Source organism: Castor canadensis, chromosome 4 (genome assembly GCF_047511655.1).
Source record: "Castor canadensis chromosome 4, mCasCan1.hap1v2, whole genome shotgun sequence".
NCBI lineage: Eukaryota > Metazoa > Chordata > Mammalia > Rodentia > Castoridae > Castor > Castor canadensis.
Genome location: NC_133389.1, coordinates 42,428,220 through 42,454,269, shown reverse-complemented (window position 1 = coordinate 42,454,269; position 26,050 = coordinate 42,428,220). Strand labels below are relative to the sequence as shown.

Genomic DNA, 26,050 nt, shown 5'->3' with positions numbered 1-26,050 from the left:
GATAAGCACTTGAAAGTATCCTTCAAGAAGAGACATATACTGGGGGCAAAAGTAGCCATCAATGGGAGTTACAATTTACAGGGACATTAGGTTGGGATCTTCAGAACCATCTGACAGGGACACTGGAGATTGGTCAACATTTCTAATTATGTATAATTGTGATTTGTATTTTCTAATTTGTTAGATGAATAGGAAAAGAAATTATAGATTTGAAACCTGAACATAATTCAAGCTATTTATCATGAAACCAGGCATACTTTCACAAACAACTGCTAATGATATCATCTGTTCAGGAGTATTAAAGAGTGTGATCACTATTTTAGGAAAAAATTCCTAACATGGGGAGATATGTATGTGCACCAAACACTTAAGTGGTTGGCAGACGTTTAAGCTCTGAGTTATCTATATTTTTCAGTAGTCACATTTAAAAGGTGTGGAAAGAAAAAGGCGAAATTAATTTTGATAATGTATCTTATTTAAGCCAATACATCTAAATTTGATATAAATATTATGTGATATTTCATATTCTCTTAATCCAGAGTATGTTTTTGTCTACTGACAAATTAGAATGTTTCTTTTGCTCATGAAATAAGGAGGTTTAAAATTCAGATTTTGGTTTTTACCTTATTTACAATAACTGGTATTTTGCTTCAAATAAGAGAGCCTCAGTTTCTTTTTTTCTTTTTCTCCTTCTCATTCTTCCTCTTCCTTTTTGTGGTGTTGCAGATCAAACTCAGGGCCTTGCGCATTGTAGGCAAGTGCTCTGCCCCTGAGTATACAACCAGCCTTTAGTTTTTTCATATAACTCCCTCTTATCCTCTTCTCTTTCAGCCTGGGTTCTTGTTCTTTAAGCATTCTTAATTATTCTTCTATGGTGTCTGTGATGTTGTATGATTAGCAGTTTCAAGTGTAATTTGACATATAGATCAACTAACCATCAGGTGAGGCTATGATAAGCTCCAAGGTCTCACCTGTATCTCACTGGACAGGAAGGCCAGAATCACATACACACAGGAGTGCTTATTAACACAGATGAAAGAATAAGAAACAAAGCAATAACCAACTATGACTAAATGTTACAACTCTGAACACAGGAACATGTTGCATACCTCAAAACTAGATTTTCCCCATTCCATAGTTTTCTTTTTTCCAGATTATCCTGCAAGATTTTAGTTCATGTGTTTGTGAACACATACTATAATATTTTAAACTTTCTCCTATATGTTAAATTATCTAAAATCAATCATGTACATTTTTTAAATAAAGGATAACTTTTTTTGAGCAGATGACATGTCAAATACTTTTCTAAATGTTTTACATGAATTAACTCATTTGTTAAATTTATTAACACATTTTAAACATGAGGAAACTTAAACACAGAAGGGTTAAGTAATCTACCTAATATCACACAGTTGGTTTTCCTTTTCTGTTGTTGGTGATGGTACTTGGGATTGAACTCAGAGCCTTGTGCTTGCTAGGCAGACGCTCTACCACTTAAGCCATGTCCCTATCCCCCCAATTACTTACATTTTTATACCCCACACATGACTTTAAAAGCTAAAACCTAGCCAAATGTCTTTTTAAAGAAGTTGGGTCACAGTACGTATGTGACTTTCTATTGCAGGGGTTGGTAAACTTGTTCCATAAATAAGTTAGACTTTGTGGACTAAGTAGCCTCTGGTGATATAGCACAAAAGCACCTAGAGACAACATGCAAAAGAAGGACAGCAGCTCAGCTCCAATCAAACCTTATTTACAAAAGTAGGTGGCAGGTCAATGTGGCCCCCAGGTCATAGTTTGCTGACCTCTGTTCTGTTGATGAAGTAGAAAGTACAGATCTGGGCTATGGCAAAACTAGATATCAGAAATGAAAATGACTAGTCCCTTTATTCCACACTACTAAATAGTCACACCACGGTCTCTTGTGAGGTCTACTTGAGAAAGCACATCCAAGCTGTCCATGTTTATCTAGAATGGCAGTTTTCTCTTTAAATCATGGCTAAAATCAAGTGTGAGCTGCAGAAGTCAGCTGCAGAAATGGAGTTGCATCAGAATAATGCAAATAACAAGCCAATATGAATGTCCCTATTTCTTTACTGTGCTTTATAAGACCAAATCTCTAGGAACTTTTACTTCATTTCTATTCTTCTATAAACGAATGTGACATCCTTTGATTAGTCAACCTGACGTACTCTGGGAAAGACACTGTTCTATGACATTACTACATTCTCTGTGACTGCTGTGGCCTGGAAATTGGAACTTGTTGGAGTTCAACCTTGGAGACTGGAAAGGTTAAGAGCCAGTCCCCTGCCAAAAGTAAAATCAATTTACATAACACATATTCCCACAACCCCCGTGCAGAGGAACTAATTTTTTTTAACAGACCATTTCATAAATAACAGTCTTCTATGCCACCAAATAAAAACATTTGGAGCTTGTGGAAACATCTGTTCTGAGCCATTACTGTCAAACCCTGTTCTTGGAGAGGGAGGAAGCTGCACTGTCTTGTGACGGCTTTGATAATTTCATAAAACATCTCTACTGTGAGAGCTGGTCCATCTGCAGGGCCCTTAAACTCTCAGGAACAAATCCAACACCAATGACATGCTCACTGACTACAGCGTAAATAACTTTAAGGTATTATTTAGAAGGAAAAGATTGGTGCAATATTTTATGAATTATGACTAAAACTTTACTTCGTAATTAATAGTGTCATTAAGAAATGTGTCATATAGAAAATGCCCATTTTCTTGTGCCCCTCAAGATAGTCAAAGTGATACACTTCCCAGTGGATAATGTGTTAAGTATAGCATAGAGACCTCCCCCAGCCAAATCCTCCCTTTGGTATCTAAATTTCCAGTTCTGTACAATGCTTAGGGGACTATCCTATAACACAGTCTCCTTTACTTAGAGGGAAAGGTCATGCGTCAGAAACAAAAAATGGAAGCAACTTTTGCTAACTAAGAAGGGAGAGCAACAATGCTGTGATATATAGAAACAATGGGGAGAGTCAGAGGTGGTGTGATTCAGGTCTGTCACGCCTGTTATTGGCTGGAAAGTTATGATCAATGGTCATTGGAATCCAATGCTGTAGAAACCAGAAGGGATGGGGTGCCTCATGATTTGTGCTGTGCTGGTCCCCATTACTACTGGCAATGAGCATGGCCTGTGGTAAATCTTTTATAGTCATGGTTTTATTGCTCACCATCTCTTTAGCACAAGGGTCTATTTTATGTGTGTAAATAAAAAGAAACAGAGTAAAAGCAGAGATCTGTAGTATCCATCTGTGAGACCATAACTCAAATGAACAACACTCTACTGATGTCTCCCCTCACTACTGGGAACAGAAAAATGCTGCAGAAACCAGTCTGAAACTGTAAAACAGAAGAGAAAGCAAGAGCAACAAGAATGACACAGAACACCAAAGTAACCTAAGAATGGCTAAAGTGAGCAAAAGGTTATGCAAAGGGAGCCCTGGAGTACTGATGGTGCCATGAAGAGGCTGGTTTGTGTCTATGTTATTCAGTGTGGTACTGCTGTGTTGGCACAGAGTAGGTACTTAGTAACTAGAGAATGAATGAACAAATAAACTTCTCTTATGTTGTTCAGAGACAGGCCACCAATATTAAGTTAGATAGTTTCAAGTCAGCTATGTAGAGATACATTTTAAAACCAAAGAACCATTTCCAAATGTGAAGAAATGAACAATTCTCAAGTGATAGAAGCAACAGCCCAGTTTACATTTTTCAAGAAGTAAATAACACAGGGTAGGAATCTGCATTTATAAGCAAAATCTAACATCAAAAGTACCTGTGCATTTTTTAGGATGGGGAAAAAGGGCAAGGAAATGAAGTGGAGAGGGGTTACATTGACTTAAGTACAATGCATGTAGCAGGTATAATACCAAAGTAAAAATCTCAGGGAACAATGAACAGACACCTAAACAATAATGGACAAGAATGAAAAATAGGTCATGCTAAGTGGCACTAACAGGAGAGAAAGGGTAAAAGAAGGAAGTAAAGAAAGGTGAATATGGTTGATATACTACTCTCTATGCAAGAATGAATGTAGATTTTTTTAAGCCTGCTGAAATTACCATAAGAAGGGGACTAAGGTAGAAAGGACAAAAATGGAGGGGATGAACCAATTTGGGTTATAATACATGGAAATGTCATAATGAAACCCCCTGTATAGTTATCTTAAACAAACAAAAAAGTCTTATTTTTTTTTCAAAAACAGAACGGGAAGACAAGACAGGTCTGGTCTGGGGGTTGGTAACAGTGGGAGCGGGGAGGATATAAAGAAAGGGTGTAGGAGGGTGAATATAGTGGAAATATTTTGTACTCATGTATGAAAATGGAAAAATGAGACCTGTTGAAATTATTCTAAGAATGAGGGTGGAATAAAAGAGAATGATGGAGGGGGGATTAAATTTAACTAAGTGCAAGCACTTCTGTAAATGTCCCAATGTACACCCAGTACAATAACAATATAATAAAAAAGTATCTGTGCATTTTTATCTTACGTATGTTTGGATATTAGAGTCTTTATAGGACTGGAATATAAAAGTAGAATTGCCAGATAGAAGATAGTGCACCCTGTTATTGTGAACAACAGAACTAATATATGGCCATTCACAAAGTTTATTTAAATGTCCACTTTCATCAATGACCCAGAGGTAGTATCTGACATGGTCTAGCTACAGGCTAGACAAGTAACGTTTTATACAGTTATTTCATCAATACATAAAAATCTATCTTATTGTTTTTAAGAACTGCACAGTATTCCACTATACTAATTTAACTAGCCCTCTATTAATGAATGTTCTGATTTATTCTAATTTTTTGTAGCTACAGTGATGTTGAAGTTAACCTTCTTGTACTGAAGGCTTTGTATCCTTAATCCAAGTACACTGATGGGAAAAGGCCTATGTGAGGAACTGCTGGACAAAAGGACCAGGGCATTTTTACTCTTGACACATATTGCCAAACTGAGTACAAGTCTGTGTCCACTGGTGCCCACCAGCGGTGCCTTTCCTCATGCCTTTCCTAGTATGCCATCAAACAGTTTAAAAGTTATCATTGTCAATGACAGGTGAGAACATCATATCCCTGGGATTCTAACTGCTCTTTATTAGAAGGAGGACATAATAATAATTTTTTACAAGTAATTATATTTCGTATTATGTGAATTTCTGTTCATTTTCATATTACCAATCTTTGAAATTTGTGCTAATCTCAAACACAGTTTTAAAAATAAAAAAATACTTAAAATACAATGACATGCATTTCCTGTTCTAAAATTTGATCACTACTGGCTGATTCTTAAAATTATGATTTTGGGAAGAAGGGAAAGAATTAAAGTGAAGTTGAGGAAAATAAATCCTCACCAAAGGCAAGGAACAAATATCAGCACAAAGGCTCAAAACACAAAATGGCCTTCATCATAATTTGTATTTCTGTTTATTTCTCCATCCGAGGTTGTACAAAATAAGTGATCAGACACCATCACTTTCCATTCTGAAACTCCACCCTTGAACATAACTTGACCTACCTGGATTCAAACTGAATCATGCTGGGATAGGTGTTCTAACCAGTCAAGCTATTCTATACGATGCAAATGGTTCTCCCTGTTTCTTTTTTAGAAGATGGAGAAATTGCATTTTTCATTGCATCTAATTGGTGAGATATTTCTTCAGAATTATTAGAAATTTTCTGGGGCAAATTTATCATGAACAGGATGGAACCTACGAAGGTCTTGCTGTCTTCATCTTTCTTCTCCCATACTCATGTCCCCCTAAATCTTGCCTTTCTTTTCTTGAAATCTTGTTTTCATCAGTCACGGCAACTATTCTGATTTTGCTCTTCATCACTTAATAACAGCATTATTACTAGAGACTTTAAACCATTTCTATCTCTGCCCTTCCATCATCACAATACTCACCTTAAAATCCAACCTAAAACAAATCCATCTCACTCAAGAACCCAAGTGTTCCATAAACACAAAATAAATGAATAAGCAAACACATAATAGCTCTTTAATCTCTAACCCAAGTTCCTCTGCCTGAGCCTTTTAAGTCCCTCTATGAGCTGGCTCCACTCAGCTTATGAAAACATTTCTTCACTATCTGTGCCAATAGTGTTCATTCTCTCCTCTTTGTTTCTGCTCATTCTCTTTTCTCATTCTGTGTCCTTTTAGTGACACTAAGCTTTGTGCGTGACCAGCTTCTTTTGCCCTCTCAGCACTCCTGGAGAACCTCCTTAATAACCTCCTTGTCTTCAAGTACCACCAAGCTAACACCACACCAACCTGCCAGATCTCTCCTGAATTCAACAATGGTCTACCCAGTGTCTGTTGCTTATCTCCAATGGCTGTCCCACAAACATCTCAAATTGGACATATGCAAACCTAAATTCATCCTTTTACTTCTTGAATCAAGCAGCCACCCAAGTCGAAATGTGGGTGGTCATCCTTGACTCTTTTCTTTCCTTAATCTCTCACATCTAACTGGTGCGAATTTCCATTTCACTCCCTTTCCTGTATTAATTCTTTTCTATTTCCATGTATACTGCACACTCCCAACCATATTATTTCACTCTGGCCAGTTTTCCCTATTGATTTTCTTGCTCTAGACATCTACTCTAGGAAATCATTCTTTATACCATTGCTTAACATTAATATCTAATCATATTTTAAATTAGAATAATGTGCAGAGGATTTATTTACAATGGGACTATTGATAATGGTGTGAGTGGGCTGCAGTGGACTCACAGTAGTAACATGGGGATAGTATTGGACAAGATGTCACTACCACTGGCCTGAAGGGACAACAGTAGGGACCACGCACTGGAAGAAGAAAATTGTGTAAGTACTGAAGCTGTGAGAAGGGGAAATACAGCTGCTCCTGGATGGTCTTTCAAGGGACAAAACCAACAGAGCATAAAGACCTTGACCTCATTCTTTATGGCCTATCTCCTGCTGGGACTATCTATACACTGGCAGAACCTAACTGGGAGTTGAATAGCATGAAACTGCTTGTTTGGCACTACAGTTTAGCCTCTGGGGCAGAGGAAGATGGAGGTAGAAGAGAGTAGATTGCAGGGAACAGGGGGCACCTGGGAGACATGTGCACAGCTCCTCCAAAACCGGGCACTCACTTTCCGCTAGTTATGCTAAAACCTATCCGGATTCATTTACAGTAGACTATGCCTCTTCTTATACTGAACTCCCTATCTAGACTACCTCTCCTCTGTTCCCGGGTTTGTTCATTCTATTCATCTTCCAAATTCAATTCACTTATCATCAACTCCACTGAAATATTCTTATCCCAGGTATGTAATTGACCACACTCCCTTCAGTGATCTAATTATTTTATCTACAGATTTTCATTCAGGCATGTATTTTATCATCCACATGTGAATCTGTTATTGAAACAGAAAACTTTCTAAAGACAGCAGAGGATGTATCACTTGCCTTTTTATTCTTAGTTCCCAACTTTGGGAGACAAGAGACAGTTGCAAGAATGAATGAATTTAAGCATGGGTTCAATTCACAGTCATCTATAAAGTATTCCCTGACAATTTCAGCCCATTCTGATTCTTATTTATATTTATTAGCAGAGTTTTAATGTTTAATTTCCCCCATCTCATCAGCATCCTTTTTTTGTTATCACTTTCAAGACACCAGCAATAATCATTCTTTCTGATTCTCTGGGAGCAGAATTTTAAGCTCACAGTAGAAACATAATAAATGCTTTCTTTAAAGAGTTGGCAATTGGAACAGGAGAAATGTATATCCTTATACATTTATATTTAACAGAAAAATCTTGTAAACTGGCAAAACTAATAAAAAGGTATAGATGGCGACTGTCTAGCTCTCTAGTACCTGCTGATTTCCAGAGGCAGAAAATCTGATCTTATGCATTCAATTTTTAGTATTTGGTTCAAACAAAAAAACTCTTGGCTAGGCACAGTGACTCACATCTGTAATCCTAGTTACTTGGGAGGCTGAGATGGGAAGGAGGTTTGAAGCCAGCCTGGAAAAAAGTTCACAAGATCCCATCTCAACAGAAAAAAGTGGGCATGGTGGCATACGCCTGCCATCCACACTATGTGGGATGCATAAAATTGGAGGATCACAGTCCAGACCGGTGCAGGCAAATAGTGAGACCCTATCTCAAAAATAACCAGAGCAAAGTGGGCTAAGGTGTGCTCCGTGGTAGAGTTGCTTGCCTGGCAAGAATAAATCCCTGAGTTAAACCCTAGTATTGTTAAAAAAAAAACCTAATCTAGTCCAAGGACAAGCCTGCATTTCTGAAAGGCAGCAGAGCGTAGATGTTGTCTGAGCATTATCACATCACTGATCTAGTCTAGCTGATATCACATGAGAGTCGTGAATGTTGGTGAAAAAATGTTAAAATGTTCATGAAATTTAGGTCAGAAGTCTAGGCTCCAGGAACACTTCACTCTCCCTTAACTTAAAACCACAGACCTGAAGTGGAAGTCCTCTGTTTACAGCTTTTAGCATAAGTATTACGAGCATGCTTGTTGAAGACCTATACTGTTGACAGTACACTTGCTGGGCATATCAAAGCTTGCTCTAGTGGCCTGTCACATGTACTTAATCTAAAAAATGCTAACAAAGGATGGTAGCTCATGACTCTGAAGGCCAAAATGTGTCCAGTGCTAGCACTGATGAAGAATTAGAAGATAAAATCTCAGACCAATTGAGCAGCAGCTTCTTAGAAGACTCTATCAGATATGGAAAAACAAAATGGAAAACAAAGAGTCTGGCTCTCTGGACTAGAGTCATCTTAGGACGATTCTTTACAGTTCATCTGCTTTCCCACACACATTCCATTTAACAATCCATGAAGATGGGAGGGAAGTATTAGAGATTTAACTGGCAAGGACACTGAAGCCCACAGAGATTAAGGAATTTGCTTTGGTCAGAGCAAGTCAGTAGCAAATCCAGGATTGTAAATTGTGTCTGGACCCAAATCCACCATTATTATGCTGCTTCTAAAACCATCAACACCTCCTTAGGATGAGATTAACAGGATGAGATACCTTGTGTAACATTACTGAAAGAATATTAAAGAGTAAGAAGAACAGTCATTTAATATACATACATACACACACATATATACATATACACACACGGATACATCTATATGTATCTCTGTGTACACACACACACACACACACACACACACGGAATGATTTCTTCTTTGACAGAATTTCAATGTCTATTTAGATTGTCTCACTTAATCCACAAAGTTACCATGGCAATTGGTTAAATGATAAAGTACATTTTCATTTAAGTGTGACATGGGGTGACTGAAGTATGGAAGGCCCATGGTGACAATGGGGATTCACCCTGTTCTGTGTAATCGGAACCCAGCCATCCTTTTATGATGTCTGGCATTGTGGCTGGTAGCCAGGAGGTAGCAGCTGCTTCTATTAAGGATCAAAAATCTACATTAAAAAAAAGGAAGTTCCAATATGTAAAAAGCAATTCTGAGATAGGTTCTTTTTTGGGGAAATATAAAGTGATATACGTAAAAATCTACATAAAAATTAAAAGCATCAAAAATAAAACTTTTTTTTAATTTACTGAATTTAAGTTGTATCACCATGGAAAGTGAAAAAGAAAACAAAGATGAATAGAAAATAGGGAGCAGGAAAGAGAAAATGGGCTGAGGGGTAGATATGGAAACAGATTTTAGAAAGAAATGGGACACAGAAATGGAAAAAAGAAAAAAAAACGATACACAAACAGACACTATTTCAATTTCAACAAAGGAAAGGAATACCATGCCATTGCAGATGGACAAGATGCTGGTGTGTGTACATCACATATGGACTTGAAAAACGTGTTGTCATTTTATAATGACAGGCAAAAATGAACGCATACCATGTAGAATCAAAGTTGAAGCCAAGTTTTCAAAACTATGATTCTTAGGATATATGCTTCACCTCCATGCCTTATGGAAGTATTTAAAAAGGAAAAAGAAAGTCAAATTGCCTGTCCAACACTCAAGGATTTTAGCATTCCTCTACTATTTCTCTATTGAAACATGACCCCATTCTTGGCTTCTTATCCACTCCCTTTTCCACAGCCCAACAGTAAACTCCCACACACCAGTGGGACCACAGAGGAGAGACAATAATACAAGCAGCTGCTCAAGCTGTGGTTTTCATTAGGAAAAAAGTGCCTTGATTATAAGAGATTTAGTTTTTAACCTTTGTGCCAAAACTCAAGTGATTAAAACTCCATGTAAGAAACACGAATGGTTTCTTAAAAGCATGCTGAAGAACAGACAAAAGGGTGGAGGAGAACAGTCAAATTTTTAACACCAACACTGGCACTGAAATCTAGCAAGACCAAAATTTAAACATATTGTATAAATTCTACCTTGCATTTCTGGAAAGGCTAAAGATACATTTCTACCATATTCTTTAGCTACAAACAGCAAAACAATCAAGCTATGAAAAGTCACAGACGAAACTTAAATGCACACACTAAGTGAAAGAAGTTAATCTGAAAAGACCAGGTAATATATGATTCTAACTATATGACACTGTAACAAGGGCAAAACTATGGAGACAATAAAATGATCAGTGGCTATGAGAGGATTAAGGGGGAGAGAAGAATGAATGGGTGCAATATAGAGGTCATTGAAAATACTCTGCATGCTGCTATAATGGCAGGTATATGCCATTACACATTGGTCAAAACACAGAGAATGAACACCAAGAGGGAACCCCAATATAAACTATGGACTTTGGGTAATGATGATGTGCCAATGTAGGTGCATTGATTATAACAAATGTACCATTCTGGTATGGGATGTTGAAAATGGGGAAGACTATATACATGTGGGGTAGGAGGTTCAGCTTTAATTTCTGTATCTTATCTCCAGTTGGCTGTGAACCTAAAACTGCTCCATAAAAAAATAAAGCAAGGCAATCCTTAAAATCTTGCATATGGTATAAGAGCTGAGCAAAGGTAAGACATCCCCAGACTTAGGCATGTTCAGTTCTCTTGGCTCAGCATAGGTAGTTAGCTTCTGATTATCATCAATTATCATTTTGCCTCCACAGCAATTAGTGCAACTCCTGGCTTTGTCTTTTACCATACAATTTTGTTTAAGTCATAACTTTCTATACCCCCATTTGTTTCCTAGTTCTTTATGAGACAGGTCAGTACCAACATTAGAACTAGGATGACTAAACACATACAAAGAGCTTAACACAAAAAGTGGCACATGATAAGGGCTCAATAAATGTGTTTGTCAGAGGGGGTCAAAGTGTGGAATGAATGGTGTATTTGTTATCAATGAAAAGGAGGGTAATCTTGCTATTATTTTGGTTTTCCTACTAGATAGGAAAAAGGGTATTAGTGCCTTACATTAATTAACCCTGGAAAATTCCTCTAGGATAGAAGATCTCAAAAGGCACTCTAAATTTCACACAGATAAAGAAATGGCACAATCAGTAGTGGAGTTAGATGGGAAGAGAGAGGAAAAAGAAATGCAGAAAGTTTTTAGGGGCTCAAGGTACCTGGTTGGAGAATAGTTCTGGGAAAGATAGAGATTGGGAAATACCAAGTGTAATTTTATGACAAATTGCCTGTTAAACCCCTTCTCAATGGAAGAGCAATTCCATTTAAAATACCTCATGGTTAAAAATTAATATATTTATAATCATAATGACAGTGGACCAGAGTCCTATGCTTGTTAGAGATCAAAACTGCAGAAAAATTGGAAACCCACATAAAATGAAAAGGCCTGACTTTATAGGGCGCCTCTCATTCTTGCCAAATCTTTTAAAAGCTCTGATTTAAAAAATGGAGAAGCAAACAGCCATGTTGTTGCTCTGTTGACTTGTAGTTCCATTTTTGTTAAAATGCTTAGTGAATGAGCACGCTTACAAATAGCAAATACATACTTTTGGTCTACTTCAAAACCAGTAAGTGGTTTTTCCTTTCCACCCCCTCACAAAAGAACTACTCTCTTTTTTTTTGTTTTCTTTAGTCTTTGCTGATGAAACACCCCTCCCTGCTCTTGCTCTAATACTTCATTTTCCTTCAAATGCTTCCACTTTTCTTGAGAACGAATCTGGCTTACTGGACATTCCCAAGTGCCTTTCAGGTTTTGACCCTATTCCATGTTAAACAGGCTGCGATGCATGTGTAGGACAGTGCTCAGTAAAACATTTCATACAAGGAGGGCAGTTATGTAAACATAGCTGCCGCTGGCAGGAAGGGTTAATGGGATAAATAAGGCTGGGGAGAAGAAGTACTTCTAGAGAAGAGTGACTTTGTCAATTGAGATAGTGTCTTATTACGTAGCCTAGCCTGGCTCTGAACTCATCATCCTCCTGAATGTTGGGATTACAGGGTGTGCTACCATGTCTGCCTATGAAATTAAAAAAAAAAAAAAACCAAAAAACCAACCAAAGCCTCCTTTCCTAGTATAAGATCAGGCTTTTAGCAGATGGAAATCACTGGGAGAAAATTAAAAACATCATAGTGGACAACTATGATTTCTAATATCATACTAAGGGAGCATTAGTTTCTTTTCTCATCACTGTTACAGAATACCTGATGGAAATGTTTTAAAGGAGGAAAGATTTATTTGGGCTTATGGTTTTAGAGATGTCAATCCATCCTTGTGAGGACAGTGTGGTGAAGCAAAGCAATTCTTATCATGGTGGCTAAGAAGCAGATAGAAAGGAACACGGGAAGGGGCCAGGGAAAGACAGCCCCAAGGACATGCCCCAGTGACCTACTTCCTTCAATTAGGCGCCACCTCCTGCCTTTCAGTACCTCCCAATAGTGTCTCCATATTATGAGTCCATCAAAGCATCAATCGAGTCATTATAGCACAGCCACACCATGACCTAATCATCTCTGGAAACACCATCACAAATCCCTCAGAGGTACGCTTTATCAATCTCCTAGGCATTTCTCAATTTGGTCAAGTTGACAATTAAGATTAACCATCATACAGGGATCATCTTTTTCATTTTGTGGTTTTAAAATTTTACTTATGTAAAAAGAAAAATCAAAAAAAAAAATTAAAATACCTGGGAAGGCTATTTTCAGACATCTATTTTTTTAAAGAACCAATATAGTTGTTGAATGGAAATTATGGCTGATATTCTGTCAAGTAGTAAGACACACAATCATCAGATAATTAATGGACTGTACTCATGTCACTGCACGTTGTTGATACAGAGACTTAGCATTATCTTCATTAATGTCTGGTGTACAGGACGAGTAATGAAATAAAGTATTTAGCCTTGAAACAAGAGTATATATAGAAAATACATTTTACTAAGGTTATAAAAACTCATAATCAAGAAAATGGGAATTGATAAAAACAAACAGAAATTACAATACCTAAAACTGGACACCAGCTAATATACATGACAAGGAAAGTGACTAGAAAACTAATGAGTTAGGGTTCTGTTTACATTTTATTGTAAAACATATAGTGTGTGACTGGTTATTAAATGTCTGATTCTGAATTCTTGTTATGAAATGCACAATGTAGTACTCATATATTTTTGTGTAAATATAGATACATTCTCATTTAGTGAGATGGTAGTTAGGTTTAATCCACACTAATAGGCAGTGTGAGTAGTGAACAAGAGCCTAATTCAGTAATAGCATGTAACCTGGGGAAAAGATATTTCTCTGGGCTCCAGTTTCCTCACATATAAAATGGGGATGGTGATACATTGCACTGTTATAGGAATTAAATGAGACCCTAGTAAAGGGCAGCATGTCTTGGCTAGTAGTAATACAATTAAAAACACTTTTTATTATCAGGATTCAGTTAATAAAATAATTTTAAGAATAACAATTTGGAATAATTTGTTCCTCCATGTTTTACCTATCAGTCAAAATAATATAACAGTTTCACAGAACATTTATTTATTATTCTGGAAGGAAGGGTGCCAAGGGCTGAAGATGTTTCAAGGCACTCAGAGGTTTCTGAGCAGAAAATCTTTGAAATCTTTGTGTTTCTTTCTCTTTTGTTTACATACAAGTTTGAATTTTTCCGAAGTCTACTTGATGTTTAAGGGTAGCATGCTTTTTAGCATGCTCTATAAGCAATTCATAAATCCAAAAAACTGAGAGAGTTGACAAAATAATTAGTCATTACAGGATACAGTGGGATGGGACCCGAATTTATGCTGGTTAATGTGGCCAACACTCTACAGGTAGAACAGACCAGGTCATCAAGTTCTTTCTACACTGTATTTCCACTGAGAGTCTAGCTCAAACTTTTGGAGGCTGGGTTAAGAGCACATTGGCACTATTTTTGTAAGTGTTATTCTTACTAGTCCTTGGGACTCAGCTTATTCTTCTAGGCTTCTGGTCATTTCAACTTATAGAAGCATTTCTGTTGAATAAACAAATTCAGAAAGAGTTAGGTACATGGAGAAAAATCTCAATATTATATAATTAAAGACATAACCCACTGGATAAAACTAGTCTTTGGTGATTGTAAAACAGGCTCACTATGGAGAAAAACTAAAAAGGACTTTGACAGTAGAATCTCTAAGGCAAAAACAATGACTACATTAAAATTTAGGACTGTTGTTTGAGGAAGGGTACCATGGGAAAAGCTGACAGGTGACAGAACAGAAGATGACAAATCACCCAGAAAGACACCATTACCAACACAATAATGGTCAAGGAACATGAACAGGCACTTAATAAGGAGCATTCACGGAGAATCTTAAGTAGTTTAACAAATTTAAATTAAGAGCTATTATTCGATACCTATTGTAATTGCAAAATTGTAATTTCCTGATACAGGTAAGGAATCTTGTTGGATCACTGTGGGAGTGGGGCTGAGCAGCCACTCTGGAGAGTGATTTGGCGTCATATAGTCCTGACCTCAAGGGGAGCCCCTCAGGATATTCACTGCAGCATTTCTGCTGCTGATCCTGGGAAGACCTTATGAATGCACCACAAGAAGAATGGATTTTGAGACAAGAATGAATCTTCAAATGACAATGAATTAAATAATGCTGAATAACAAAGAAATATAAGATTGAGGACATAATACAATTTGCATAAATTCACATGTATACACACACAAACCATTGCACTTTGGCAAAAACACTTCCAAAGAAACAAGATACAATAAACACATTTCAATGGTTGCATATGACTGAGTGGGAAGGGAGTATATTGTCAGGATGAAATGGAACAAAATAAAATCTTCCTCCACACTTTTGTAAGTACAGAGAAAACTTAAGACTGGTATTTTTAGAAACTTACTTAGAATACCAGGAAGGAAAGAGGGAAGGAGGAAAGACAGAGGGCAAAGAAGGGATACATTGAGTGTCTTAAAATGCCAAGGATTAAGTTTAATATGAACAAATTAAAATATTCTTTCTTGAAAGAACTGCCTTTCTAGTACTCTTCAAAATCCCACATAGGTCCCCACAGAGCTATCATCTGACATAACTATACCCTAATCTCACAACTTAACCAAGTGTTGTAGCTCACAGGAAAAAAAAAAAAATCTGTTCCTTTCTGCTCTTCTTAAAAACCCCATAAAGAGTGATTTGGAGTCATGCCTCTTCCTGTGTTAAATTGCACTGTCTTCCAACAAGAATAGACATGTCACAATGAACACTCCCCCTTATAACTATAATATACTACTAAAAACATTTAAAAATAAAATTAGTACGACACAGTACAAAAAAAATTCCCAACTGGTTTCAGAGGTAGTGCAGAATTTAACATTTCTTTCTATATGCTATGAGTTCCTATGAAATCAAGATGAAATTATTAGTCATATAAAATGAAGTGAAAATAGATTGAAACAGCTTTCAGCAATTGATACAAATGTGTATTAAAATGGTAAATGTAACACTGTAAAAACATGAATGTAGGCAAAATAGTGGACTTACAGTTCCATCATGGAGGGAAAATATTAATATATGAAATAAGAAAATAAGGCATCGCATAAATTCTAAAGGAGTTGCATAAACTAGTGTTCTCAAATGTTAGTTACATCCAAGTCACCTGGAAGGCTTGTAAAGACAGACTGTTGAGCTCCATCTGACCACCCAGGTCTGATTTATGAAGTACTAAATTCCTACACTAAAAGGCACAGTCCTGTCATGTCTTAGGAGGAAGGAAAAAATTAGGCCTGATCTCATCCTTGTGTAGAGCCCAGGCCCTCCTACTGTCACCTGAAAGGATGCTGTGAGGACCACATGGAGTAAGCCTAGAGAACTGTTTTGTACAGAGATTGGCACCAAGTATGTCACAGATGGAACCTCTCATTTCTAAACCTGTAATGTGGGTGACTCCTTCATACTGTGTAAGCTTGCTTGGGCTCTTTCCTCAAAACAGTGGCACGATGGAGAAAGAATGTCAGTGATCAATATGGTAGTCTAGAACATGGACGGTAATGACAATGACAAGAACAGATACAATAGGGTAGAGGACAATTTTTTTTCTTTTGAGGAGCTAAGGCTGAGATGATGAAATAGTCTCAATAGCCAAGCTTTGGAAACAGTGCACATGCCCCTCAACTGATGAATGGATTAAGAAAATGTGGTATACATACACAACGGAGTATTGTTCAGCTATAAAGAAGAATGAAATTGTGTTGTTTGCAGGTAAATGGACGGAACTGGAGAACATCACGTTTAGTGAAGTAAGCATGGGGAGGAGAAGAATGATTGTATTAGTTGGTCTGTCTGAGAAGACTGGTTCGTGAGAGAGAGAAAGAGAATGCTAAGAGTGAAAAATATAGAAACACACTGCATCTGTGTATGAAGATAAAAGAATGCAATATACTGTAAGCTGTTGAACAGGGAAGCAGGGTGATAAAGAGTAATGGGAGGTTTTTTTTAACATATATAAAGAACACCAAGGCAAACCTCCTTTGAATAATCACTATACACTTAAAAAATGAAGGACAAGAGGTAAAACAGGATGGGTACTAATGGGAGGGCAAAAGGAGAGGGTGAAGGAGGGCTAATACAGTGGATGCATTTTGAGTTTGTGTATGAAAACAGAACAATGAAACCTGTTGAAATTGTTCTAAGAAGGTGGGGCTGGGGTTGGAGGGAAAATGATGGATGGGGTGAATCTAATTAAGATACATTGTAAGCATATATATGTCACAATGTGTCCCCCTGTACAACTGTTGTATGCTATTGAAAAAAAGAAGGTGGAAAAGTGCTATGGATGCTGCTGAACTTTGGAATGAGAGAAGTCAAGATTAAAGAGTCAAACCAAGAGGAGGTGACAGCTGAAGCTGTGAAGGACAGAGAGGGAGTCATTAAGCAGAGAGAAGGGGGAGAAAAGAAGAAGGAAGGGAACGGACACTGAATTTGTGGCCAACACAACAAGAATGAACCAAAGAAGGCACAGCAGGAACACAGAAGGTGGAGGAAAGCCAAGAGAATGAAATGTTAGAAAGAGTGGGAGGAAGCGTTCAAGGACAGTTCTCGCTGGTGTCAAATGTTGCAGAAGGTCAAGAAACAGACACAGAAACCACCTTGGGTCTGACCATAAGAAGTTACCATGATGCAGAAGCCAGGTTTCCAGGGTGGAATGTCAACTGAGATTAAGTCCCCTCCCTGTTGTGATCCAGAATTCCAAGTCACAGTCAGAGTTCAAGAGTTTCAGTAGTATGCATTACTTACTGAGTTAGGTACACAATTCCAATAAGGTGGAACCCCAGCCTACCCCTTCTAGTTCATAAGAGCCCCTAATAATGCAAGCCCATGTGATTTCCTGTGAAGAGGCAGCTTATCCTCTGCATCATGAACTGCTCCAAGTGCACTTCCTGGGCTGACAATGACATTTATGCCTTTTTTTCTCTCTCCCTAATTTTGGAAATTATCTCTAGGTCTCATCATTGATGTGAATAACAGGACAGGAATAACTATGACTTGTTTGGAGAAGATCTTACCCAGGCTGGGTGTGCAGAAAAGAGCAAAAGTGACTCCTATCTCACCTAATTGTAAAAGCCATCACCACCTAGCCTAGACAGCCAGGGAGCACTTGGAAGGTAAGTGAGGGCAGAATTCATCAGGAATGCTGAGGACCATATTGCACACTGAGCAGTTAAGAATGTTCTAAAATCCCAGTCAGAAGACAGACAGGTGTCTGGAGAGAGGTAGGAAGAGCAAAAACCCACACAAACTGTAACTGAGCCAAATATTTCAATTCCCAATCCAATTTAGCCAACTTGCCATCAGAAAAATCTCTAAGTGAAGAGAGAGAGCTTCATTGAAGGCTTAGTCAATCATAGCCTAAGGGGGGCAAATTTCACAGGTGGGTCTGATGAGTGATGAGAAAGCTCAGAGGTATATTTAGACTCTACTGGGAACAGCTTTGAGACACATGACACCTTGAGATGTCAAAATTGTTATTTTTGTGGAAATAAAATCTACTGCCAAGTATTTATTTACCAAGACTTCTCACCTTACAGGAGAAATAATTTAAAAAGTGCAAATACTTTAAAACAGTTCCATATTGGGGGTGGAGGGATGGAACAGTAAAAGCCAGGATGGTCTTGGCATTTTTTTTCTAGCTCAATAAACAGAGATAGAGGAAGTTCTAACTTTATGGAGAAGTTATGCTCCCTAAAGTGGGGTTCCACTTAGGAAGAGGGTGAGAAGCAAGTAGGAGATGGTAAAGGATGCAGCAGTTTTGAGAGGCATAAGCTATGCTGATACAGCATAATCTCTTCTCTGTTTTTGTTGGTGTTTTGGGTTTTTTATTGATGCTGATGTCATAAAAAATTAAGGATATCTTAATCTTGTTGTCTATCTTTTGAGCCATACATCCCTCATTAGTCTATCACTTCTCTGCCCTTGCTCAGTGAAAATCCTGCTATTCTATTCCCCTCCCTTTGATGAAAGTGAGAAACAGGTTTGGGTAGGAGATGTGTGGGAACTATCAGGAGGGTTGACAAAAATATCACAGACATCTGCATCAGAGGGGGTGGCTGATATCACCCTATCTTTGCTGGCAAATGCCCACTCACACTGGGAAGCTGTAGGAGAGCTCTTCCTGCCCATTCCTTCCTTCCTCCTCAAATACAGCCACCTCCTCCATTGCCAATCCTCAGGCCGGCACAATGATTAATGACCCAGGCAAGAACTTAATTTCCTGTCTAGTAATCCGAAACTGATTTCCAATAAAAGAACTCACACAAGACAACTATTTCCTCTCTACAGCTTCTAATCTTTTATTCAATTGAAGGCATTCTTCTCTCTCAGTGTGAAAGCAGAGTCAATTTTTGAACTTCCATTTGGTGAATATTCCAAAGAACCACAGAATGCTAAATCTGGAAGGAGCCTTAAAAGCAATGAAATTGAACCTCCTCTTTCCTTGCAATTCAGACAGACTGAGGTTGAAGGCTTTGACTCACACTGTTCTGGGGTGCATGGTCAAGTTACAAGTGAAGAGGGAAGTACTGTCATTAAAAGACGCAGCTTGGGTCCTCACTGGCATCATTTTGGAGTTACCTTTAACGAAACAGTCTATTTTAAACTGGGAACTAATCACCATGGGAGAGTGTTTTTGCAATTATGGACTCAGGAAAAACACAAATGAAAACAAATGTTAGTGAAACACTTCAGATACAAGAACACAATTACTATGCCCAATCACCTCCGGACACCTTAAATACCAAGAGCAGATGTAATGAGGTGTTCTGATCTGAACTACATGTATCCATCTCTTGTATCTATTTCTGAGAAATGCTTGATACATAACTCCATCACTTTCTGTGAAATTAATTCTGCAAAGCAGAGGTTCCTAAATGAGATGCTAATGACTGTATAATATAAGACCTTTTTTTAGATGCATGATTTCCCATAGACAATTCTAGTTACAACTCAGGAAATGCTTTCTGCATCAATGCCTAAATTATTTGAAATTCACAAGTGAGAGTATGCAAATGATAAGCAATAGGTTGGGGTGACAGTAGGCTGAGGGGTAGCAGGGTGACCATAAGAGCAATAGAGTGTGTTGTGGCCAGTGAACCCATCAGCACTTGCCACAAAGAGTCATGGACATGAAGTTAAAACATCCCAGTTTGGATCCAGCTGTATTCACCAGCTGTGTGCCCTTCCCAAAGTAATGCATCTTCTTTTGGGGGGGGAGGGGGAAGGAGGCCCCCTTATCTATAAAAGCAATAATTAAGGTTTGTGGAGATGTTATAAAAACTGTATTAAATAGCAGCTATTGAAAGCACCCATCACAATGCTAGCAAATATCTGTGACTCTATAAGCACCTGTTGAATTTAAATATCTTAATATTCTCAACATTGTTTTCTCATGACTGCAGCATCTCAACTGCCATAAAAAAACCCAAATGTGGGAATTTATATATTTCATTATTAAAGTCAAAATATAGTGAATACACTATATTAACAAGTAAAATCCACATCGGCTCTGTTCTACCCCACATTCAAATGCTCTGAGACTACAAAGTGAATATGGACCATAGACAGACTGAATGGTGTCAATCTGAACACTGTAATGAATCACAGCCTGATGACTATCAAAAGCACAGGCTTCAAACCAGATGGGCTCTACTTACTAGCAGCAAGCTGTTGGGTGGATTATTTAACATCTCTGAGATACTTACCACTGACTTCATAGGTTAGTCAAGTAATATTAGCAGGTTTACGTAAAATGCCAGCAAAATTCCTGACTCAATGGAAGTGACTGAAAATGGCAAGTGTTAAAAATCTGCAGTCCAGGGATACTTGTTTTCACTTATTTTAAAAAAGTAATGATGTCATTTCTTCTGCCTACTGAACAACAGACTTGTTATCTGGAAAATCTGCTGGGGGGTGGGAGGGTGTCCAAGACTATAAAGGATTAGATATGGCAAAAAGACATTGTATGTTGGTATTGTTTTTGGGAAATTAATCACTGGAAAACATGTGTTATTTTCTACAGCTGTAACTCTAGAAAGTTTGGTGAAGTGCCAGAATTGGGACTCACAAAGCCATAGGCAATTTCCTTCTGAAAACCAAATGGAACTTTGGCTATAAAGTTAAACTTCATCCATGAAAACAAGAGCAGATGAGACTACCTGACACACACAGGAAAAAGTTTTTGAAACATTACAATATGTATGTGGTCCAGATACATTTCGTAACACTACAATTCAGTATCTTGCATAAAAGCTTGAAAGCAGTAACTTGGGAAAATTCTGTAGTCCTGTGTTCTATTACCCAGTGTATCCACTCACCGGAGAGATGACTACCTGAGGCTTACTGCTTCCCATTAGTCACAGGAAAGAACAAGCTACGCTTTCACAACTCTGGAGATCCTGATGAGGATCCAAGATAGACTGTTAAAATTTTCAAAACCAAAATCCTGACTACACTTAATAAGATAATGAGTACGAATATAAGCCTTTAAAATGGCCCAGAGCTGGAGAGTCAGAAGATGGCTCCAATGGCTATAGAACACTTCAGAAGGATATTATTTCCTATTGAAAATTCAATTTATGCTCCAAGTTCTTCCAGGCTAAAATTAGTGGGCGGTTTCCTCAATCATCACCTTGAGAACTTAGCCAGCCTACCACTTGTAACTTGGATAGCATTTACCAGCTTTGCTGGCCCTCAGAGACAGTATTTTGAACTTGCTTGGTTGAATGCAAAACACATTAGCTAACTAACCAAACAAGGTAGAAGAAGGCATACCACAAGACCCAACCCTGGCAGACAGGATCACTGTGAAACACTCTTAAAAGTTATGGGGAAATGGGAGGGTGATCTAGATAGTACAGGGGGCAGTTTCTTTAGAGTTTCAATTCTTATTTATCCACAAATATAGTCACCAAAAATGGAGACCTAGAAAGGAATGGACTGCAAACCTAAATCTCTCTAACTTCCAGGTAGCTTGAAACAACCACAACCCTGAAGAGATCAAAAAGAATAAAGAAAAGTTCATTTCTCCTATCCTGAATTCAGGCAGGAGTTTTTATTTCCTTTTTGTTTTGGAGACAGGGTCTTCCTATGTAACCCAGGTTGTCCTCAATCTTGAGATCCTTCATCCTCAGCCTCCTGAATACTGTGAGTACAGTCATACACCACCATGTCCAGCATCAAATAGTTTTGTGAATACTCACTGATACGTTCTGTCTCTGTTTCTCATATCTCCCCTCTTCCTTATCCTTTAGAAATAGTGTTTGGGAAGGAAAAGGAAGGTCTCACTATAAAATGAGAAGACCTAGGTTCAAACTAGCTACTTAATGGTCATCAATTTGAGAGAAAGGGCAACTAGTTTACTTGTATGCTAGCTAATTTTTTGTCTACTTGGCTTGGCCATGGTGTTTTCAGATAGCTGGTCATACACTATATCTCTATGAAGTTATTACTTGAGATGGGATTAAGATTTCGATTGGTGAGCTTTTTGAGTAAACCAGACTGACCACCATAATGGGGGTGGGTTGCATCCAATCAGCTGAAGGCCTTGAGAAAGGTTTCCTGAGGAAGAAGGAATTCTGCTAACAGATGGTCTTTGGACTAAAACTTTTCTCTGGGTCTGCATCCTCCTGGCCTACCATGTACATTTCAGACTTGTACCTCCACAAATATGTGAGCCAATTTCTTTCTTCCTGCCCCTCCTTCCTCTTCCTCCTCCTCTGCATATGCTCAATCTGCATACCTTTTGAAGCTGCTCCATCCCTGATACCTCTGTTCTAGTCCATGGCAATTTTCATCTCTCCAATGAGTTACAGTCTTTTCCACCTGTCATTCAGAGTGACCACACCCATTCTAAAATATAACCTAATCCTATAAGGCCATGTTCCATGGCCTTGCCTGGAGCACTTGACCAGCTCCTCAAAGATATCTGGATACAATTCGAAGTTCTTGCAGAGAAAACAATATCCTGTAAAATGCATCACCTTCCCTCCTTTCCAATGTCACTTCTACTGGGTCCTCTTGTGGCCTTCATTTTCTTCCCTACATGTGCCTCACTCTCCCTACCACTGAACATCCCTTTTCTGCTCAGTTTGCCAGACTGCTGTGCGAGGCACTTTGACATATAATAGGCACTTTGACATATAATGGTGAGTGAAATAGACAGCCTTTGCCTTTTAGAGATTTGAGTCAAGTGATGGAGTGACAGGACTTTGCTATTAAACAATCACTCAGAGAAACATGCAATGACGACCAAGATAAATGTTCTAAGGAAAAAGTACCATGAGGTCATGGGAATCAGATTTTGTCTAAAGGGCCCAGAAAAGAACTTCCCAAGGGAGTGATTTTGACCTGAGACCTCAAGGATGAGCAGAGGTCAGGCTGCAGGAACTAAGAAGACTGGCATGGCTGGAAGTCCAGAAAGCAGTGGGAAGAAAATCAGCCTGTGAAGAATTTGCCGAATAGGCAGGGACCAACACAAAGCCTTGGAAGCAGTAACGCAAATTTCCCCAAGTCCTCCTTAGACCTTTTTGTCCCTCCTTTCTACAAAAATTGCTTTAATTTTTAAAAATTTGTTGTTAAAGCAAAGCATGCTTATTGCAACAACTCAACAATAGCAAGGAAAAGAAGTAACAACAGCAACAAACATTTATGCAATACTTGCTAGGTATTTTCTAAGTGCTGTCATGCAATGATTATCCAGATGAAGGTACAAAGTTTAAATAACTGTCCAAGACTATAGTTAGCAAATGAATTAGTCCCAAAGTTCCTTGTGCTAAAGCTACCAACTGGTCCTGCCTCCAATCCTGTGCCCTTGAAGAATGATGTAAAGTATGTCACACATTTCTGTGCTCAATATAAAAGAAACTGGCCAAAAGATAATTGACATATATTAGATTTTTTTTTTACTACATAAAAGAGAGGTCCCCCCACCACCTCCCCATGTGAGTCTGGGGTTTGAACTCAGAGCCTATACTTTGAGCCACTCCACCAGCCCTTTTTTCGTGATAGGTTTTTTTCAAGGTAGGGTCTTGTGAACTATTTGTCCCAGCTGGTTTCTGAGTACATAAGAGAGATTTTAATATTTACCTTAAAAGCAATGGGAAGGTACTTGAGTTTGTTTCTTTCACATGTTGGTGAGGCAATCAGATTTGTATTTTGAAATGATCCTGACACTCTGACTTCAAAGTGGAGAATGGGTTGGGGATGGATGGAGCAGGGAGGGGTAGAGCAGGGAAGACGTGATGCCCAGAAAACTGTCTGGCTAACTACACTCTTTTGGGCTAAGACAGCAGTAGTGGACATGAAGAGAAATGGATTCCAGACTTATGCAGAATACAAATCATCAGGCATAGTCAATAAAGACCCTGCAACAAGAGACAGGAGGCCTGTCAGGGCTTCTGCTGAGTTGCTGACTGTGCTTCTGGAGAGACCATCACAGTGAAATGGAGAGCACTGATTTTGGAGGCCAGGAGAGAAGTAGTTTGTTCTGGATAAGCTGGACTAGAAGGGCCTTTGAGACATGGCCATATAATAATTATTATCATTTACTGAGAGCCTACTATGTACTAGGCATTGCACAAGCATCATTTTGCCTACCCCAAAGTTAATACTATTATCTCCACTTTACAGATAAAGAAAACAAGGTTCAGAGGTTAAGCAACTTGCTTTGAGGTCCCCAGGCTAAGGACAATCGGAGCCCTGAAGGGCAGTTATCATCCATGACTCTCCTGGGTTATTTCACTGATCTTTGAAATAATCTATCTGCCTTTAGGCTAGAGCCATCCTCTGTGCTGCTGCTATGTGCTCACCTGACAACTCATTTTGACCCCCAAACCCATCCAGGACTCTGCCTACCCCCCTCTTTGGTATGGCACACAGAACCTTTCATGATCCAGATTCTGATAACCTGTCTTGTGGCTTTTCAGAGGAGTGCCAGAAATGTGGGGTTTCCAGGACAGGAAGTACTCTCTTTTGCATGTGACATCTTCCTCCACTTACTCCTGTATTTTCCATACATCTTAGCTCACAGCAGTCTGGATACTCCTATTCCACTGTAGCAATTGCTATAGCAGAATTGTTTGTGTGACTGTCCTTGTTTCTCCAACAGACCAAAGCTCACTGAGGTCAGTCTCTGTTTCAAATTCCCAACCCCAAATTGAATGACATCACTTCAAAATATCTGTTGAATAAGTGAAGCAAATTCTGTATCAAACAAAGCTGAGGAAACTACGTAGCAAAGGGAGATTTCTACCTTTCTGAGTAAGTGGTGTGTGTGTGTGTGTGTGTGTGTGTGTGTGTGTGTGTGACTCCGCCAGCTCTTTTTTTTGAGATCGATTTTGTGTGTGTGTGTGTGTCACTCCGCCAGCTCTTTTTTTTGAGATCGATTTTTTTGAGATAGAGTTTCGATATGTTACCCACTAACCCATTCTATCTGCCGTTTCTTTTGCCTTCACCTATGTATCTTTCCATGACTCATTTGTACTAAGCTATTTGGTAGATGTTAGTAAGTAGATGTAGTAACTTGAGCTCAAGCCAGGGTAATATTCACTCAAAGCTTTGAAGTGGTCAGAACACCACACTGAAACTCATGGTCAAGTCCTCCAATCTCTGAAGACCATCCCACTTAGTAAAAAGGTTACTAACCTATTTTGTTAAACTGCTATATCCCCAAAGCACTCAAAACAAACTTTCATTATTGAATTTTCTGCTACATAACACAAATTACATTATTTTTACTTCCAGAAGGTACATACCTAAAAAATTCAAGAAGTTGGCAAAACAAAACAAAACCCCATATAAATAGGAGGGAGGGCAGATGGAGGAAAAAGCAACATCCTTAAGAGTCTTCAAGTGATTTCTGAAAAGCCAGAAGAGTACTTTCAAACAAACCAGTCAAAAGAAGAGCAAAACCTGAACTTTCTAACGTCAATATCCTGCATTAACATATTTTAGTATAACATATTATCATTTGCCTAGCATGCATTTATAGTAACTTTGTAGGAAACAGTAATTTCCATCTTTAGCACTGTCTAGATCCATCTGAGTGGCCAGAATGCACATCGAAGTGTCAGCAAGCCACTCACTCTGGACAGCCTGAAGAC

At 38.4% G+C, this 26,050-nt stretch overlaps 1 protein-coding gene across 19 annotated transcripts in view; it reads right to left on the bottom strand.

Annotated features, from left to right (window-relative positions):
- Garem1 (GRB2 associated regulator of MAPK1 subtype 1) overlaps nucleotides 1-26,050 on the bottom strand; it is a 189,589-nt gene that overhangs the window by 52,173 nt on the left and 111,366 nt on the right. For 2 of the 19 annotated variants that reach the window (XM_074070083.1, XM_074070084.1), the window contains exon 1: nucleotides 624-9,615. The exons of the other annotated variants lie outside the window; for them this stretch is intronic. The gene's annotated coding sequence lies outside the window, so the exon portion shown is untranslated. Of the gene's footprint in view, nucleotides 1-623; nucleotides 9,616-26,050 lie in introns of those variants that run through there. 19 annotated transcript variants of the gene reach the window in all.